Here is an 18965-nt window from a genome sequence, read left to right as displayed (position 1 = left end):
AAAAAAAAAAAAAAAAATACAAGCTTGGATAGTTTATACTTTCTTAATAAACTGTGTGTGCCCCAACCTGATATCCCCTAAAATAACTATTAACCTATGACTTTCATTGCTAGCCCATATACCCAGGAAGAGTACCTGACACATGGAAATGTCAAGGTTACTGTTACTAGTGGTAACACTTTAAAAAATATTTCCTACTAAGCACACTGTTTATCTAATTTCTTAGAAAAACAGATAATTTTGGATAAACCGCAGCTAAGCTGACTTAAATCTAAAGACAAAGTTGAGTTTAGCACCCGTAAGTACCAGTGACAGCAAAGGAAGGGTTAAAAATACATTAGGTGAATCATAGATATTTCTCTTTATGGCCAGCAACCATTACTTTCTAGAGCAATCTTTTCGCAGATGATTTAGTTTCCGTAAATCACACTTTCAATTTTCAAACGCCTTTTTTTAAGACACATGCAAAAGCAAGCACTTTCAGATGAGGCTCTTTAAAAATCTGAGCCTGCCAAATTATATATAAATGGCACAAAGAATCCTACAAGTCCAGAAAGCGAAATAAAAGGGAGCCGCACAGATTTTTCCCCCCATAGAAAAAAGAAACAGCATAGCCTCCTTCTCCTCCGGCTAGAATTCAGACACCAGGCAGAAAGGTAAGTTGCTTTCTCAAACCGCTCAAGCTACACACACACAGAGAGAAGGAGAGAAATCAAAAACCGATCCTACCCTGCTGGTTCAAGAGCGTCTTTCCAGAAATGTTCCATGGGTTTGTTGAAGTCAAGAGCTCAGACAGTAAGAAGGAAGGAAGGAATGTGCTCGAATGATCGAGTGGTGCGGTGTGTGATCAAGGCAGAGCGTGTGTGGATGTGTTTGTATGTGGAGTGGCAGGGACTCGGGAAGCAGCCAGTAGGCAGGGCATTTGGCAGCCCCTCCCGGCAGACGCGGCAGCTGGGCTTCTGCAGGACGCTGGATGAATGGCAGCTTGAGTCCGGGAGACTTGCTCTCTGCCGAGGGACCCCAGCAGCACAGCTAAGAATTGGCAATCCTAGAAGAAACTCCAGCCCCCAGCCCCCTTCGCTCCCTACCTGTGGAGCCAGAAATGTCCCGTGCTTTCTGCTAAGGAGATGGATGGAAAGCACAGGTTCTCAGATAAACTAGAATGGCAGTCAAAGTGTGCTGAGATCAAGTTTACAAACTATACGAGGGGAGCTTCTTCCTAAACAATGTAATTTAATAAGAAAAGCCTTTTGGGGTGCATTTGGGTCAAGCTCCCCAGCCCCACTTCCCTTCTGAATAAGATGCTCACTGACCACGTTACCAGTGGCATAAGGAAGTCAGACTTTGCAATAAATAATTTTGGCATTCCAGGAATATGTTTCTGACTGAAATGCAAGCCTCTCTTGCTCCATTAGCCAACCCCACCAGCCTATCTACCACCAGCTCATTGACTATTGTCTCTCGTTATTTTAATTTTAAAGTTAGGAACATAAAATAGCTTTGCTTTAAAGCGATCACACGTTCACAGGTATAGTAAGGTTGGTATTTCTGGTGGTGAGTGTCGTGGATGTACCTGGTTCTTAATGCTTCTTTCTACCACCGTACAACACAGAGTCATGGGGTACCATGACCCTGGGTTCCAGGGCACAGGAGGCCTAAAGAAGCCTCTGTGGCCAGACATTAGTAACTACCTTAGGTATTGAGTGACTCTAATCGCAATCCCAGGAGTGGCCAGCCTCCAGACCTAAGACCCAGGCAGTTCCCAAGAGATGTATGAGTGGCCCTTGAGCCAGTACAAAGAAAGAAACAGAAATAAAATACTAATGATATCATGCTGCAACCATACATTTGTGTGTGTGTGTTTGTCTGTGTGTGTGTGTGTGTGTGTGTGTGTGTGTGTGTGTGTGTGCTTGGAAAGACTAAAGGCCATGATATTAGAACATAGACAAGTTCCCTCAGCCATCAGCAATAACCATAAATATCTAAAAATTAATATATATACATATATATATATATATAGAGAGAGAGAGAGAGAGAGAGAGAGAGAGAGAGAGAGAGAGAGAAAGAGAGAGAGAGTTGCGGTTGCCTAGCATATGGGGAGTCATGGGTTTAAAATCCAGTACTGCACAGATGAACAAACAAATAAGTAAATATTGAGGAAAAGAGTGATTTTTTTAACCCTTTGTTGGCGATAGTGTTGGATCCTGATGACAGGGGCAGCTCTGTGAGTCACCAATGATATCACAGTCATCAAACCAGTCCGACCGAACTATGCAATAAAAGAAGGGGAGACGGTGTGAGACGACCGAGTGAAGAAACGTTGGTGTAAATAAGGAGAGAGAGAAAAGAAAAAGGCATCTGAAGATGTGCATGGAAAGGGTAGAAAAAGACAGGCTATTATCTCGGGGACTTTGGCTGTGGAGGAGTTTACAATTCCAGTTAGCCTAAACTATCTCAAGTAAGACATTTCCAGAAATAGCTTTCAGACTCCTCTTGGTAAACTCTTGTCTCCCAGGAGCAGGGGTTGTGGTGGGAATCATGGCACAGTGCCATATTGTTCCCCCCCACACACACACACTGCTCTAGACACCCGTTTTCTCTTGGAGTCTCATCCCTCTCTTCTTCTCTCTTGACTCTTCAGTTGAGCGCACTGTCCGGCTTCTTGACTACGTGGCTTGGCCAGGTAAAGGGGAGAGTGTGGGCTTCCTGTTTTCCTGCCCAATGCAGGCATCTTCATTCTCCCCCAACCCCAACACTCCTTTTCAGACACAGCATCTGTCTCTCCAGTCACCAACGTCAAAGCATCTGCATTTTCTCTATTGTCTGACTCTCCTTTGCCTTCTGTAGTATCCAAGAAGGTACTCCCCCTTCCCCTATACCCCCATCCCTTCCCAGCAGCCTCTGACCTCACCTGTCCTAACTGCAGGCTCAGATTCATCACTATCCTAAATCTAAGCTTCTCTGAGAGTACAGGCTTTTCCTCTGTCCTAGACCTGTCTTTTCTCGTTTGTCACCTCCAACAGGTAGCCTATGCCTCAGCTGGATGAATGAATAATTGTTGTTGCAAAAAAAAAAAAAAAAACACAAAACAAACAAAAAACTCCAAAGTCTTTCTGTTATATCTCTCTCTCTCTCTCTCTCTCTCTCTCTCTCTCTGCTTAGAATATTCACTTTTCTGGCTTGGCAGAAAACATCTGCTTTCCTGAGGTTCTGACCAAGCACCAGCGGTCATGGTCAACTTCCTCTGTCTTCTGAGTCCCAGCTCTAGTTCTCAGCCATTTATCTATCCTTTTCCTCCCTGAACTCAAGTTATTTCTGATGCCTCATCCCACCAAAGAGCAACTTGAAGGCCTGGCTCTGAGAAACTGAGTACGGAGCATCTTGCCTGCTCATTGTTAGGTCACCAGAAATATGGACTAACTTCCTAACTGGATACTTCAAAGGACCAAACAAGTGCCGCATCTGTCTGAACAACTATTTCTGAAAACTAACTTTCCACATGATCAAGACCATCCAGCACTTTCAAAACTGTGTTCTGCTAGGATGTTCTCTTCCTATCTCCACGTCAACCGAGGCCATAAAATCAAACTTCAAACCCATCTAATCTCGAGGCAGGAGCCAGCAGTGCTTAGCAGCATGACTCACCACGAAGCTCTCCATTTTAGTTCTTAACCAGACAGGACTAGGACCAGGCAGAGCTTCCTCTCCAGCCCCATTGAAAGCTTTTTACATTTACAGAGACATGAAAGAGAAAATGGGGATGTCAGTGCATGGTACTTTATGCTACTAACATGCTATCTGTGTTGAGATGGGAAAAGCTTAGTTCTGTATAGTTTGAACATTACCATGATTTGAGAGAGAGAGACAGAGAGACAGAGAGACAGAGACAGAGACAGAGAGACAAAGAGTGTGTGTGTTTAGGTGTGTGTATGTGTGTATATGTGTATGTTTGTGTATGTGTATACGTGAATGTCTGTATATGTGTGTATGTGTGTATGCATGTGTATGTACATGTGTATGTGTGTGCATATATGTGTAAGTATATATGTGTATATGTATGTATGTATGTATTTGTGAATGTGTATATGTGTGTGTGTGAATGTGTTCTCTCTTTCCATTTTGTCCTTATTTTTCTTCTTTTCTTCTTCCTTTTTAAGACAAAGTATCAATCTGAAGCCCAAGCTGTGCTGGAAGTTGCTATGTAGCCCAGGATGGCTCTAAACTCAGAGCTGCCAGAGTGCCGACATCTCAGGAATCAGTGAATAGGTCCACTAAGCACCTGTCCTTGAGTCCTGATTCAGCGCTGTTTTTCTCTACAGTAGAAGCATAATGAGTCTGCCCTCTAAAGGGCTCTTCACCTTAAAGATAGTGTGAGCACTGATTTTTTTTTTTCTTTGCTTGTTTCCTAGACCTTAGAGAATTCCTTTTTGAAGCAAAATTAATGTCCAATATCATGCACATATATTATGTATACAACCAGCAACCATGGATTGAGTTCACAATTAACCATGTCAAACAGAGTATAGAGAGAACATTTGACTATTTCAATCAACAATTTATACCTTTTCTAATCAATCCCCCCACCTTTACAGGCTGATGTGTTACCATAGAGCTTTTTCATCCTGTCCCAGGTGCTCCCTTAAACATTGGAGCACATAGAGCCCATTTTCAAATACTAGGAAGCCCATCCGGGCACTGGGCTTTTGGCATCTGCTTCCCTCGGCATTGGGGTGCAGAGTTGACATTGCCTCGTTTACAGCCTGGGGAGGGGAAGCCCTGGAAGTCACTGAATTTTACTAACCTTCTCTCATCTGCAGATCATTTAAGAACAGTACGCTTTTAACTTTCATTTGGTGCTGGCAACCTGAAGCTAAGTACCTGGCCCTTCAGAGTTGCTCTTGGGAAATATAGCCATCAATATTAGTAACTAGAGTAATCAATATTAGTAAATGCAGTCATCAAAAAATCAATACAAGCTTAACATGTTGAAATGTTAAGCTTGGAAGTCCTTGGGGATATGCAGGAACTGGAAGCCAATTAGACCTTGGTAGACTGCAGAGATACACAGTAACCAGACGCCAATGGGAAGCGTTGCCATTTCACCCCTTTGCCAATACAAAGAAAGAATATTTGTAAACCAACAACTCATCCAAAGTCCTTTTACCAACCCTGTGACCTCAGATCTACTCTCTGTCTCCCTGATGAGGACCCGAAGATAATTCCAACTCTTGGTGGCCAAACGTAATGGCCACTCTTTATTACAGATCAATGGGTGATTCAGAGGTAATGTTCAGCTTAATAGAATTTAGTGACTTTCATCTTATCCTTTCTTGGAAATTTTTTTTTTCAAATACCTTGCAAACTTTTTGTACTATTTACCTGCCTCGCATGTGGTAGAAGATAATTCAGAAAGGGCTTTCAAGGAAAGTGCCGTGAGTAACACATGAGTTGCAATTATCCCAATTATTGTCACACAGTGTCCCTTTCCTGCCTTTGTCTATTGTTTACTTGAAGAACCACATTGTCAGCTTAAGGGTATTATTCTTTTGTGTAGAGCAGTAACCAATGGCTAAATACATTTAAATTCAGGAAGGTTCATCTAATGTTAAGAGAGTTTGCACATACATGGATGGGCAGACAGACACAAATACACACACACACACACACACACACCACATAATCTATGAAGAACTGTCTTCACTTTCAAAGCCAAACCCACCAAATGGTTAAAAGAAAAGCCAAAGTGTAGCAGGGCGTTGGAGTTTTGAGTCTTTGCCTAAACCTTTCTTTGCATTTAGCCACAGGCTTGGCTGACTCCCACTCTCCCTAGGTCTCTAGGACCCTCAGGCTAGCAAGCAGATGTCCCTCCCCTCTCCCGCCCCCTGAGTGGCAATCATGCAGCTCTGAGGGAGGGGTGTCTCTGTAATCTCGCCAGTGAGTGACTCATTCATTCACTCCACTGAAACAATATTGATGACTATATTTACCAAGAGCAATGCTGGAGGGTCAGGTACTGTCTTAGTCAGCTCAGGTTACCCTCACCAACTGTCACAGGAAGGGAAATCAACACAGCATGCATTTCCTTTCTCCTGGTTAGGAAATCTGACATCTGAAAGCAGGCTCCTCTGCCTAACCCACAGGGAGCTGGCATCTCAGCACCTTTAGCTCTTGGTGGGTGAGGGCAGGAGGAGGGACAATGAAGAGTTGGCACTCTCTCTTGATAAGGCTTAATAAGACAAAAAGCGCCACTCGCTCATCCATCCCAAGGGGAGGATGTGAATTCAAACTGAGTTTAGGTGGAGACAATATTCAGGCAGTGTGAGTACCCTGTAACAAATCAAGCAAGTTTGTACCTTCATAGCTACAGAAAGCTTTGGGGGGTTTTGTTGGTTGGTTGGTTGGTTGGTTGATTGGTTGGGTGGTTGGTTGGGTGGTTGGTTGGTTGGTTGGTTGGTTGGTTGGTTGGTTGTTTGGTTTGCTTTGGTTTGGTTTGGTTTGGTTTGTTATTTGGTCTATTATTTTCTTCCAGTTGTTTTCTTTTTCTGCTTATTTTTTATATTGTGTGCAGGTGTATGCAATTTGATGTGCATGCACTAGTGTGAGTGAGGTTCATGGAAGCAGAGACCAGAGGTAGACTTTGGCTATTTTCCTCCATCACTCTCTACCTTATCTTTTTGAGACAGGGTCTCTTACTGAACCTAGAACTTCCAATTGGAGTAGGTTTGCTGTCCACCAAGGCCCAGGGATATCCATGTCTCTGCCTCCCCAAACTTAGCACTGATCTGACCTTTGCATGGGTATCAAGGATCAAACCCCAAACTTGCATGCAAAGTGCTTTTCTGACTGGGCCATCTCCCCAGGCCTCTCTTACATTTGCCTGTCTTACTGTCCCTTTGTGCTGAGGCCCCCCTGAGACCATTTCTTGTGCTGAGAGGTTGGTGTTGCTGGAATTCAATGCCTGAACCCCCCTCTCCCCTCACATTCTTCTCTTGAATCAATATGGCAGCTTCCGTGAATTACATTCCTTTCATCTATAACTTGAAGATCTCAGAGAATCTTGGAGAAAGACCTCTTCCTAGATGGGTCCTTTTTGTCCACATGTTCACTCACTCTTTGGACATGTTTTGAGCACCTGCTGTATACTCACTATTTAACACTCAACCTCTTCAGAATTCATTTATTTCTTCCCCAGACATGTTCTCCTGCTCCATTTTCTATCTGGAACTGGCTTCCACGAAGAGTGGCCTGGGTTATCTCTCGAAGTTCTGCACCTCTTAAGATAGTTGCAGTGACTGATCAATTCCAACATTAGTTCTGGAGATGATACTCAACCCACAGTATTTGCCACCATTTCTGCCCTATCCCTCATCATTCTATTGGATTTCCTGTTCACTCTGCTGTGCCCCACCACAGCCCATGAATGAAGAACAGGCTCATGTGTGCTTTTCAAAGTCTCAGTGCATAGTTGCCCAGTGTATAGTTAGCCCCCCAAAAATGTCATTTGAGTAATAAGAATAGAAAGCTGACTCAAACCTATTTGCCTTGCTAACTGGAATCCCTAATAGCCTAACTCAGGAGTGAGCACATCAGTTAAATCTTAGGCCCAGAGTTTGGAGGACATTTTGGAAGCAGATTCACATTTCCTAGAACAACTCATGCTTAGCATAGAAAGGATCATAACAACTGATGTCACCTCTGCTCATCACGTCCAGGCTTCTGGACGTGCTTATGAAGGACTGAGGCTCAGAAAGGCATGGGCAAAGCACTGGGCATAAGTAATGTCATCTGAAGCACCAAATTCAGGCTATGTCTCTTTCCAGCCCATTCTAAGGTCTGTGGATACCACGCCTTTCTTTCAGTGGATCCCATGCTAAACACAATGGAATCAAGGCATCAACTTGGTGGCTGTGTTCTATTCTTAGAGCCTTTAGAATCTCCATCTTTTCAGAAAGCACAGGACAACAGTCTTCCTACATTCCCACAGCACCAGTAAAGAGGGGAGGATCGGGTTTGAGAACACCATGTTTTCCACAAACACAGGAGCAATTTGTGCTCAGTGGCGTGGCTTCCCTTAGTAGAGCATGAAGACACGAGAATTCCAACTTCCATCCGTTGCCCCTCAGATGACAGCTCACCGGGGTCTCATTTTATTTTTAATCTCCATATAATTTGAATTGAACTCTCTTGCCACCGAACACATTTAAATCCTTCCTGTGGCTGCAAAATTGTATGAACTTGCAAATGGTTAACACCTTTAACCAGATTACACAAACAAAAACAAAAGCAAAACTAATTGCTTGACTTGATGCGATATTGTTTCCATTTCCGAGGAATGGAATCGAATTTGAGAGGCACTCAGATTCATGTCTGAGTTATTACCACAGTGATGAAGGCAACCACTTTAGGATCTCAGAGTGCTGGCCTTCCTGAAAGTCATTACCCCATTAAAGGAATTGGAAAGCTGTTTGAGAAATGCACAGACACACTATGGTTCAGGAGAAGAACTCAGAGACCAACTCCCAGTAAGCATCAACATAACAATACTGCTTCATTGGCACTTGCCAATATCTTTGTTGGTCATAAATCCAGATGTAAAAACAGCATCTCCAGAAACTTTTATCCAAATGTTAGTAAATAGCTGTGTTGTACAGACTCTGCAATCCCCACTTAACCCCCATTCTTTCTACATCTGCTCTTCTAGGTTTCCTCTTCCTCCCTCGGCCATCTTTTTTTTTTTAATCACATGGTCAAGGCTGTCTGTTCCCTGAGTTCTTTCCAAGTAGACAATGGCCACCCTTATACATCATGGGACATCCCATCATGGTCAGATTCTGACCAGATCACGCAGTCAAAGAAAGTGTTTGCTGGGCTGGGGTACTGTGTGTGATATTGGAGTACTCAACGCTTCTCCTTGACCCCCACAGGTACAGCCAACAATAGCCCTTCTTAAATATAGCCTTCTCAGCCCTCACTTTCCAGACTTTGAGCCTATCCATCACTGCTTTATCTTGCTCAGGCCCACTGTTTGGCCAGCAATATAAAAGTGCTTTTCTAACGGAAACAATCCCAAGCTACCATTCACGCAAGAATTTGACTCTTACAGAGGGAACTCTTGTTAAACGGAGGCTGCTCTAACTTATTAGAACTTCAAGGGGGTAGAAGAGAAAGCGCAGGTCTCAGAGGAAGCACCTCTGTGAAAAGCATAGTCCTCACTTTTTTTTTTCTCTCAGGACATAAAATATCACAATGAGAATTAGCTGTGTCAACCCCTCCCTCCCAGCGAGGTATCCAGAAAGACTGTGAGAGCCAGAATCTGGGAAGGAATGCCATGAAGGGTTGTATTCTGGACACAGCATGGCCATTTGTACTCAAGAGCTCACTGCACCTCTGGTTGCCTTCACAAGGCCAAGCCCACAAGGCCATTCCATGTTCCAGCAGGCACCACCAATTGGACTCAACGGCTGCCACCACTGTAATAGTCCCAGAGGAAAGCAACTTAGCTGATATACAAGACAAGCACTTTGGAATAGTAATTATAGATGTTATAAATAAATAGTAATTATAAATATATAAATAGTATACATAAGGAGCTTAAAGGGGATAAGAATAAATGCCTGGATGAAGACCTTGCCCCCGTTACTAAAAACACAAATACTTGAATGGAAAAAATAAAAACATTTCAAAAACATTTAAAAAAGCATTTAATAAAAAGATAGAACCTCTGAAGACATGCCAAAGAAAAATACTTAGAAATTCTTTTAAAAATTCAGAATATAGGACAAAATGCTCAGAAGAGATTCTCACTGACATACGTCAATGGGAAGAGAGGACAGCATGTTTGGAAGACAAAGTAGAAAAAATAGGAAACACACACCAACAAGCTTTAAGGAGGTGATGTGTTGGAGCATGTTCAGAGGAAGCAGTTGAGGTGTATCTAAAAAATTACATTGTATTTTGATACATAAAGACGAGGTGGCAGCCACCATGTTATACCATTCTATGGTTGTCCAAGACAACTGTTCTTTGCCTTTCAAAACAGATGTGTTTCTGTCTGTCTTCAGAGGGGTAATCAAACACCACCTGTGGCCATGCTAGAAGGCAACTCACCATCAGCTTAGAGAGGTTGATGATTCAACTAATGGAAACTATGTCCTCTTTGGCTGTAAACTATATATATACAGAAACATTTGTAGCAATAAAGTCCTCTTTAAAGCACTGGTATAAAATGCCCCAGAGTTTAAGTTTAATGGCCCCACCTGCACTCAGTTCTCTTTCAGGGACAATCTTTGACTCCTGATACAATAATTCAACTTTTTCAGAATGGATACAAGATCGACTAAATTAACTACAGTTCTTGCTCAGTGAGCCTGGGCATGCTGTTACTTGCAAATAAATGTGAATTCATTCCAGGGAGGGTTTCCCAACCAGCCACAATTCACCTTCAGTCAGTACTAGACCTTTGCCCACTGGCGTCATCAGACTCTTTCTGGGTAGTCAACAATCCTTAAGGTTTCACTAATTATTTTTCATTTTGTTGAAGGGGAGCTTACTCCAAAGACTTCCCAAGTCTTCAACCTAGAGGCCTTACAGACCTCACTGGTAGGTTTTGCTTTCAATCCAATCTGGAGGTTGGGAGAAAGGAGGTTGGCCAAGGCAAGTAGATTGGAGTAATTTCTTTGTGGGTGGGGTAATGGTGAGGGTTATTTCTCTTCCCTGATAACTCCTGCAGTGGGAATAATACCATCCCATTTGGAGATCTTAATTTTTTCTTTCAAGTACGTTTGACCACTCAGGTGGTTTGAACATAAGTGACCTCCATAGGCCTACAGGAAGTGGCACTGTTAGGAGGTGTGGCCTTGTTGGAGCAAGTGTGTCACTGTGGAGATGAGCTTTGAGGTCTCCTGTGCTCAAGCTAGGCCAATTGGCTCACTATGTCTTCCTCCTGCCTGCCAATCCAGATATAGAACCCTCAGCAACTTCTCTGCCTGCATGCTGCCATGCTTCCTGCCATGATAATGGAGCAAAACCTCCGAAACCGTAAGCCAGCCCCAATTAAACGTTCGCCTTTATAAGAGTTGCTATGGTCATGGTGTCTCTTCATGGCAACAGAAACCCAAACTAGGAAAACCACAAAACCTGTTGATTTTCTAGAATAGATAGAACCCATTCCTGCTGCTATTAAAAAGGCCAAGAAGCTGTGGTTATAGGTAAGTCATAGGCCCCAGAAGAGAACCTAATACTACTGTTCTGCGACACCATGTCACCATGAGTCCTAATGACTTATTGTTATACCCAAAGATGAAGTGCATCTCTCAGTCTTCATCAGAGATGCTTCTTCTTGCAGTAGATGACAATTAACATGAAAATGGAAACTCAAGGGTTCTTTGGAGAGACAGTTGTGCTGGATGGGGTTTTGCTGGGGCAGACACATGAGGGGATGTTTTCCTGAAGTGGGCACAGGTGAAAGACTAAGTCAGACTCATGAAGGAATGTTTCACTGAAGCAGACACAGGAGAGAGGATGTTCTGCTAAAGCAAGCACGTGAAAAAACACACGATGACAGGTTCTTTGCTAACAACATACATGTACTGGTCCATGTTACATTGCATTGCTGAGCTTCATTTGTCAGGACTCTATAGACCCTGGATGATTGGATACATGTACTGTGGCATGACACGTCCTGAGGCAAGACATGTGGAGACACGTGATGTTTGGAGAGTATTAATAGGACTGGATGGAGTGACAGGGACAGAGCTTGACTTGCTGATACAGCTACTGTGCAATGCTTGTGGGTCTCTAGTCTTTGCTGATCTTCACTTCGCTGAGAGAGGCACAGCCAAGAATTTCTCCTGGTGTCCCTCTGGCTCCTGCTTGCCTGGCTGTCTCTGCTGGGTTGTGCCACCACTGCTGATTCATGTTTGACTCTACCGAACTGGACGGCTGGTGTATCCATGCAGTGTTTGTGAGTGGATCGAGCTGCTGCTGCTAACCTGTGAACTGAACTGCCCATTTCCAGAAAACACAGATGGGAGTTGGTCCAAAGAACCATTTCTATGTATGTGAGTACCCTGTAGCTGTCTTCAGACACACCAGAAGAGGGCATCAGATCTCATTACAGATGGTTATGAGCCACCATGTGGTTGCTGGGATTTGAACTCAGGACCTCTGGAAGAGCAGTCAGTGTTCTTAACCACTGAGCCATCTCTACAGCCCCAAAGAACCATTTCTAAAAAGGTCCACTTCCCTATATCCTTCCTTTCCCACTACCTCTAGTGGGTGGTGGGCTATAAGGGAAGTAAAAGTGTTTAAGAACCATCCTTAAAAACAGTATTTTTTTAAAAAAACCTAAAGTTACATAACACAGAGACCTTCACCTGGTCAATGTTCAGAGAATAAGACTGCAGAATCCTCAGCTCTAAATGGAACTTACTTATCACAGTGCTCCTGGGCAAGGGCCAGGGATATTAGCAGAGAAGCAGGTAGGGGGAGATTATGAGATCCAAGGGAAATGGATAATATCAAGGAAACAGCCACAATAAGGCAGTTGCACAAACAAACCCATAGGGATAGCAACAGCAGGCACATGTCCTGAGCAAGCTCCAGCCAGACTCCTAGAATGTCGCTTATGAAGGAGGTGAGTACAAAATCCCACTGTCGTTGGGAAGTGACAGCTGCTGGGAGAAGAGCCACCTTTGTTTAACTTCATGACCTTTGGCAGACCAGCCTCACTCCCCCGAGTACTGATGGAAAAGAGGAGAAAACTCAAACTTGGCTGGGTAAGGAGGCAAGACTTGGGGACACATGAAGGAGAACATGATCCAAAAACATTGTGTGGAATCCTTTAAGAATTAATTAAAACACCTTTAAAGCTTTGGCTGCAATAAGAATCCATTGTTCAAGCCCTGCCTATGACACTTCCAGAAGGACTGCTTGCTTGACAAGATGTCCTTCTGATCCAGTGTAAACCAGGACTATTTCTCTGGGGAATAAAAGATCGCCACGCATAATGGCATCTGAAGCCAAGCATATGAACTTGCAAAACAGAAACTCACTCACTACTCCTGTGTGGCTACAGAAATGAGTCATTGGAGTGTCACTTCTTACTACTAAACAGTGTCTACAGAGCCATGGGGGGGGGGGGGGAACCACCTTCCATTATCCCTGCAGGGATATGTTGCAACACGAGCAAATGCCCATCACAAAATTTTAAACCTTCGCAACTAGGCGATAGATTGTGGACAGAAATCATCACTGACATGTTGAGAAAGGGATTGTTACTGACACAAAGAGAAAGGAAATGTTTTGAAGCCACCTGTCAGTTTCAAGGGGAGGGATGCTTTTTGCTACAGCTAAAACTCTCGGAACACGAAGGATGAACGTGTCTAATATCACCGAGATTCCTTAATGCACAGAATTGTCAGTGAGGGAAGACCACACTTCATCCAAGCATATTTTTTTAGCCTTTCCATTGGTGCAATTGATGAACAACTAGAATTGAAAGATCCAAAAACCTGCCAAAGCCAATAAGAAAACAAAATGACCATGACCTTTGTTTAGTAGAAAGAAGAGATTATATACTTGTGACCGATTCCCATCTTTTCAAAATAACCCAAATACTTTTTGTCACATTAAGACAAAACCCAACTGTTGCACATTCATGATTTTTTTATCCATATCAAGACATAAAGGAGGGTTTATATAATGATTGGTCCTCTCAGTTACATATACCCTGTTCCAAAATTCTAGGACTTAACCATGAGGAAATTATCAACAATATCATCCTATTTTTTAAACATTTTTTATATTGCAAACATATGGTGATAAAAAGCAACCATGTAAATTTAATTTTTCTACAGGGAAGTAGTTGGGTAACTTGCTATGCACAGGCCTCTTCTCTTTGAATTACATATACTCCATGCTCTGTTCCTAGATGTGGAGGTCCTTTGCAGTTCCATATAAACTGACCTATATTTATTAGTCAGCAAATATGGTTAGAAGCAAGCCATCCAACTTGCTGTTTGGCTTCACATAAAAGATTTGAAAATGCTGTGCCTATTCCTCGGAGTCATAAGGCATTCGATTGCTTGTTTCTGTCTGAAATAGACTGATATGGACTTGCTAGGACCTACAGGACAAGACGAGAAGCAATAAGCAACAGATAGGGTCCTGTGTCTCCCATCCCAGCCCTGAAGTCAGCGTGGGCTTTCTGGTGGTCGCCCTGAGTCTTCTCGGAGATATTTGCGTCTAAGATCAGCCCACAGCATTGGTATTGATCTTAATGATTTAAAGAATTTTGTAACAATGTGGCCCAATCTTCAAACTCAGCACACAGCTGATAAAGATAGAACACATCTAAGGTTCCTCCTAAAATCTTACATCCAAAATGACGTTCAGGTTCTTCCTCTCTCTGGACCTGATCAAGTCAAGTCTGCTCAGCCACCAACTCTTCAATATCCTTCACAGTACTGATCGCTTAGATTTGATTTCCTGCGGCAATGTGATATACAGCTTTCTACCTTTTCCCAGGTCCTGAAAGTTCAGTTTTGGAACAGTTTCTCAAATGCAACCACAAAACTCCCTGGAGGTAGAGACTTAACGGGGGAAACCCATTCAGATCTGTGCAGTGCAGAGAGTTGTGTATTAGGAAGACTAGCTTTCCCCTTATTCTTTCAATTAACTGAGTTAGGTAATTTGATTGCCAATAGATTACAAAAGCTGAACCACATGCATTAGAACAAATGTGTATTTAATGCAAAGTGTAATAATGGGGCCATTTATTCCTACTAACATGATTAATTCCCTCAATACTAGATGGCATATTCAAAGTGAATTTTAAGGACACTGTTGGGTTCTTTAAAAAAAAAGTGGTGTGGGGTTGGGGTGTTGTTACTCTCTTGTACTTTGAGGCCATTATGAAAGCATCAGGAATTGAGGAATGAGAGAATTTTTAAAGACCTTCCTTCTAACGAATCTCTTCCACTTTAGATGAGAAAAGTGGATCAAACCCGTTTCACCAAAGCCCGGGGCGGGGGGAGCTTATTAATTCAACCCCCAGATGAAGAATTCACAAATTCACAAACAGACATTAGGTATCTGATTCACTGACAAATCTTAAGGACAAAGGAATTCTGGCCTCTTTTCTGAGGGCAAGTGAGAAGGGCTCATGCCAGGTTTGGACACTTCTCAAAGTTTACAGAGGTCAAAGACAGAGCTGTTCCAGACCCTGTACAAAAGGGAATAAGTATGAATTTAAGAGGAGAATAGCTGATAGGATTCAGAGGTAAAATGATGAATCAGAAGCTGTCCCTGTGTGACAGAGTGGATAGAAAGAATCACCCTAAGGGGGGGGGGTGGAAATCGACTCTATTAGGAAGACTAGATGAGAACCAGAAATCACAATGTGGATGTTAAGAAGTGGAAGGGCTGAACCACTAGAAGAAGCCAATGCCAACCTGCTGGAGCTGTACAGCTCCTAGGCAGGGGGAAGGGCTCCTCAGCAGGGGAGGGGCTCCTTGGCAGGGGGAGGGGCAGATGCCTCCTCGGTACAGGCTCCTAGCTAGCAGACTGCCTTGAGGCTCAGAAGACTCTCTGGACGTGGAACTTTTGAGCAGTCTTGGAACCGTTAAGACTACAAGGAATCTTGGACTTGGACCGAACATATTTTTCACCATGGGATGGCCAGGAGCCTATGGTAGCCAGGGGTTGTTATGGTTTAGATATAAAATGTCGCCCACGGGCTCATGTGTGTGAACATCTGGTCCCCAGCTGGCGGTGCTGTTGGAGAAAGCTGAGGAATATCTGGGACATGGGGGACTGGCCGGCAGTCACGGGGCTGTAGGAGTAAGGTCAGAGGATAATTACCCCATTTCAGCCCTAGCCATGGATTTCCTGACTATCACACACTCTTTTCACCAAGCCATCCCTTCCCCACCATGACGGACTATGTCCCCTGAGCTATGAGTCAGAATAAATATCCCCTCCCTTTAAAAAGATTTTTGAGGGATTTTTGTTTGTTTGTTTGTTTGTTTGGATCATTTTGTTGATTGGTTGGTTGGTTGGTTGGTTTTTGGTTTAGCAAAACTCGGGGTTGTTACAATATGGATCCACCCCATGAAGACAACAGACTCAACATGAAGAACTCTCATGACTATGAAAGCTGACACCTTAATTCTATGTTTCAAAGGTACAGCTGTACATGCACTGAGAGATCTACAAGGGCCAAGACCCAGGGCTGGGAAGTGTATCCATAAAGTCCCCAAATGGACCCTTGAAAAGGGGACAGCTTCTAACGTGCTCGAGATCCAGAACACATGGTACCAGCTCACAGCAGTGTTCTCCAGTCCCCTGCCTCTGCTCCTGGCCGACCCTGTAGGGATCAGAAGTATGGGCAGGCAGATGGATGCACAAAGATAAATAAATGTGAGAGACGATGAGAAGAAAAGGAATAAGTTCCCCAGACCACACCGCAGGCAGTAAGTAAGCGTGTCTGGGTTTAGACCCGGGAAGATGAGGGGATGGTGCCAATCAATGAAACTCACTCTTGGATATTTCCATTGACCTGGTTTGTATTAACTAGTGACTAGAGGGTCTTTAATGCATGGAAGTGACCAGAAATCCTTGAAGTTGTCTTAGGTTAACCTTATGGAAGGAAGTGAACCCATGAAACAAGAATAGAGGTACAGGAATATTCCACATTTACACTGCACACCTCCAGCATAAGGATCACACTAATAGTATCTCAAGGAATTAGGCCATTTTCTTCCCCTCTAACAAATTGAAGCAGTGGACCTGGTGACTGATAGTTCAGAACAATGGGTTATGAAATCATTGGGATCTTATATCAGATATCCTTCAAATCAGATATTTATGTTATAATTCATAACAGTAGCAAAATTACAGCTACAAAGTAGCAAAAAAATAATTTGGTGGTTAGGAATCACCATAAGATGAGGAACTGTATTAAAGGGTCACAGCATTAGGAACATTGAGAACCGTTGGTGTAGACTAAATAGGAGTTAAGTTTGCTAAGCAAATAAATTCAGCATATGATCTATTGCAATTATTTCAATGGCAGACTTGATATCTCCCAGAAAAATAATGTGGTAATAATCTTTCATATGGAAAACTGTAAACTTTAAAAAATTAGTCAACAAATAATGTCCCCGGAGGGGTATTTATTTGACCCTTGTAAGAAGCCAAATGTCTCCTTCAACAGCATTTATGTGCATAAGTGGTCATCTGTTAGTGGTTAAAACCAGTAAATTGGGAGGAAACTATCATGTTCTTTCCTGGCTACTCTAAATCAAGTGCAGCGTGATGAGATGAAGAAAGTATAGAGAAGCCCAGATTACCCCTGGGCCAACCACTCTTTGGGGAAGCAAGGTGCCTGCTCTGTAGCTCACCTAAGCCCCAAGTTGGAACTAGAAAGGGAAACCTTATAATGGCAGGGTGGAGGTGGAGAGAGGACCTCAGCCTTTGTAAGGCTGCAGGTATGGCCTGGAGCGCTGTGACCTCCGTGTTAAAATCGTAGCAAAGTGAGAAGCATGGTGAGTACCTTGTGACAAGTTTCTAGAAGACACTGGGGCTGAGGTGGCAATGAAGGCCGTGTGATTGAAGCAATGCCATGCCAACTCATACGGAGGGTGGGGCTTGTAAGAGTTTGATGTGCTGCCAGCTATAGAGGGTGAAGAGGGCACAGAGGCAGAAGCTGCCTCTCCACACATGACACGTATTCCTCCTTTACAACCAGATCTTAAATGATGCCTCCTGAAGGGTCTCTCCACCCAAGTGTATCATCAAAATATATTTTCGAATTAGTTACTCATTGTGACCTCTTTGGGCCTCTAGCAAGTTCAGTGCCTTTCCCAGAGTGACAACCCAGAATTAGGGTCTTGTCCCACTAAAATGGCTGGGATCTGTGCTCTGGGTCAGCTCTGCCTATGCGGTATCTTCACACGTGGCATCACCTTACTGCTACTTTCCACTTGTCACTGTGCCTTTCCCATGAAGCTACAGCCCCCAGAGCCTTTGGTGGGAGGAGATGGCAGGGAGTGGCTGACAGGCTCGCTGAGTCACTGTTCTATCACCATGAAGAGACCACAGCAACTCTTATACAACAAAAAAAGCATTGAGTTGGGGCCTTACTTACAGGTTCAGAGGGTCAGTCCATCATTATGGCAAAGAGCATGGCTGCAAGGCTGATACTGGAGTGTTAGCTGAGAGCTACATCCTTATCCGTAAGCAGAGAAGGGTTCTGAGCCTGGAGTGGGCTTTTAACCTCAAAGGCCACTCTCAGTGACTCACTTCCTCCAACAAGGCCATGCCTTCTATTCCTTCTAATCCTTTCAAATAGTGCCATTCCCTGGTGACTAAACCCATGGAAGCCAGTCTTTTTCAAACCACCAAAGAGACCTTCTAAAAATTACTTATGTAATGAAACAACTATAAAATTAATCAGTGGTTCTTCAATTATTTCCTTACAGCAAATAAATACACCAAGGTTACCTGGTAATTGTAGACATTCCGTGCCTTGGAATAACTGATCCCTCCCCTTTGTTTTCAAGCATTTTATGTTTTAACTCAAATATTAACTCTTTCAGCCACTCTGCCTGTGGTCCACCTGTGCACCACCCTATCCTTCACCCCAGGCTCTTTCTCATGTTTCTATTCCTGGGTCTGGCTCATAGCATCTTTTTATCTTGGTAACTATGATAGTCATACTCAGAATTAGGCTTGTGTGTGGTAAGGATTGGTGTTACTGAGAAGGTATACTGTAGAAATGGCTGCCATTTTACCACCATTGTCTTCAGGTTCTTCACTGGAACCGGGATGGGTCTTATCCAATCAGTTCAAATGAAAGTTTCTCAGGATGCATTCATTACCAGCTACCCTTCAAACATTGAACTTTCTATCTCCTAAAGCGGAATGAGCCAAAGTCCAAACACTTACAAACACATAGACAAAAA

At 43.3% G+C, this 18965-nt stretch overlaps 1 protein-coding gene across 3 annotated transcripts in view; it reads right to left on the bottom strand.

The window, feature by feature from the left end:
- ESR1 (estrogen receptor 1) overlaps positions 1-18965 on the bottom strand; it is a 346832-nt gene that overhangs the window by 248721 nt on the left and 79146 nt on the right. The window contains exon 1 of one of the 3 annotated variants that reach the window (XM_080941482.1): positions 730-861. The exons of the other annotated variants lie outside the window; for them this stretch is intronic. The gene's annotated coding sequence lies outside the window, so the exon portion shown is untranslated. Of the gene's footprint in view, positions 1-729; positions 862-18965 lie in introns of those variants that run through there. 3 annotated transcript variants of the gene reach the window in all.

This window comes from Micromys minutus (genome assembly GCF_963924665.1).
Source record: "Micromys minutus genome assembly, chromosome: 30".
NCBI lineage: Eukaryota > Metazoa > Chordata > Mammalia > Rodentia > Muridae > Micromys > Micromys minutus.
The sequence above is the reverse complement of the archived record's forward strand: the minus strand, read 5'-3'. Positions and strand labels throughout refer to the sequence as shown.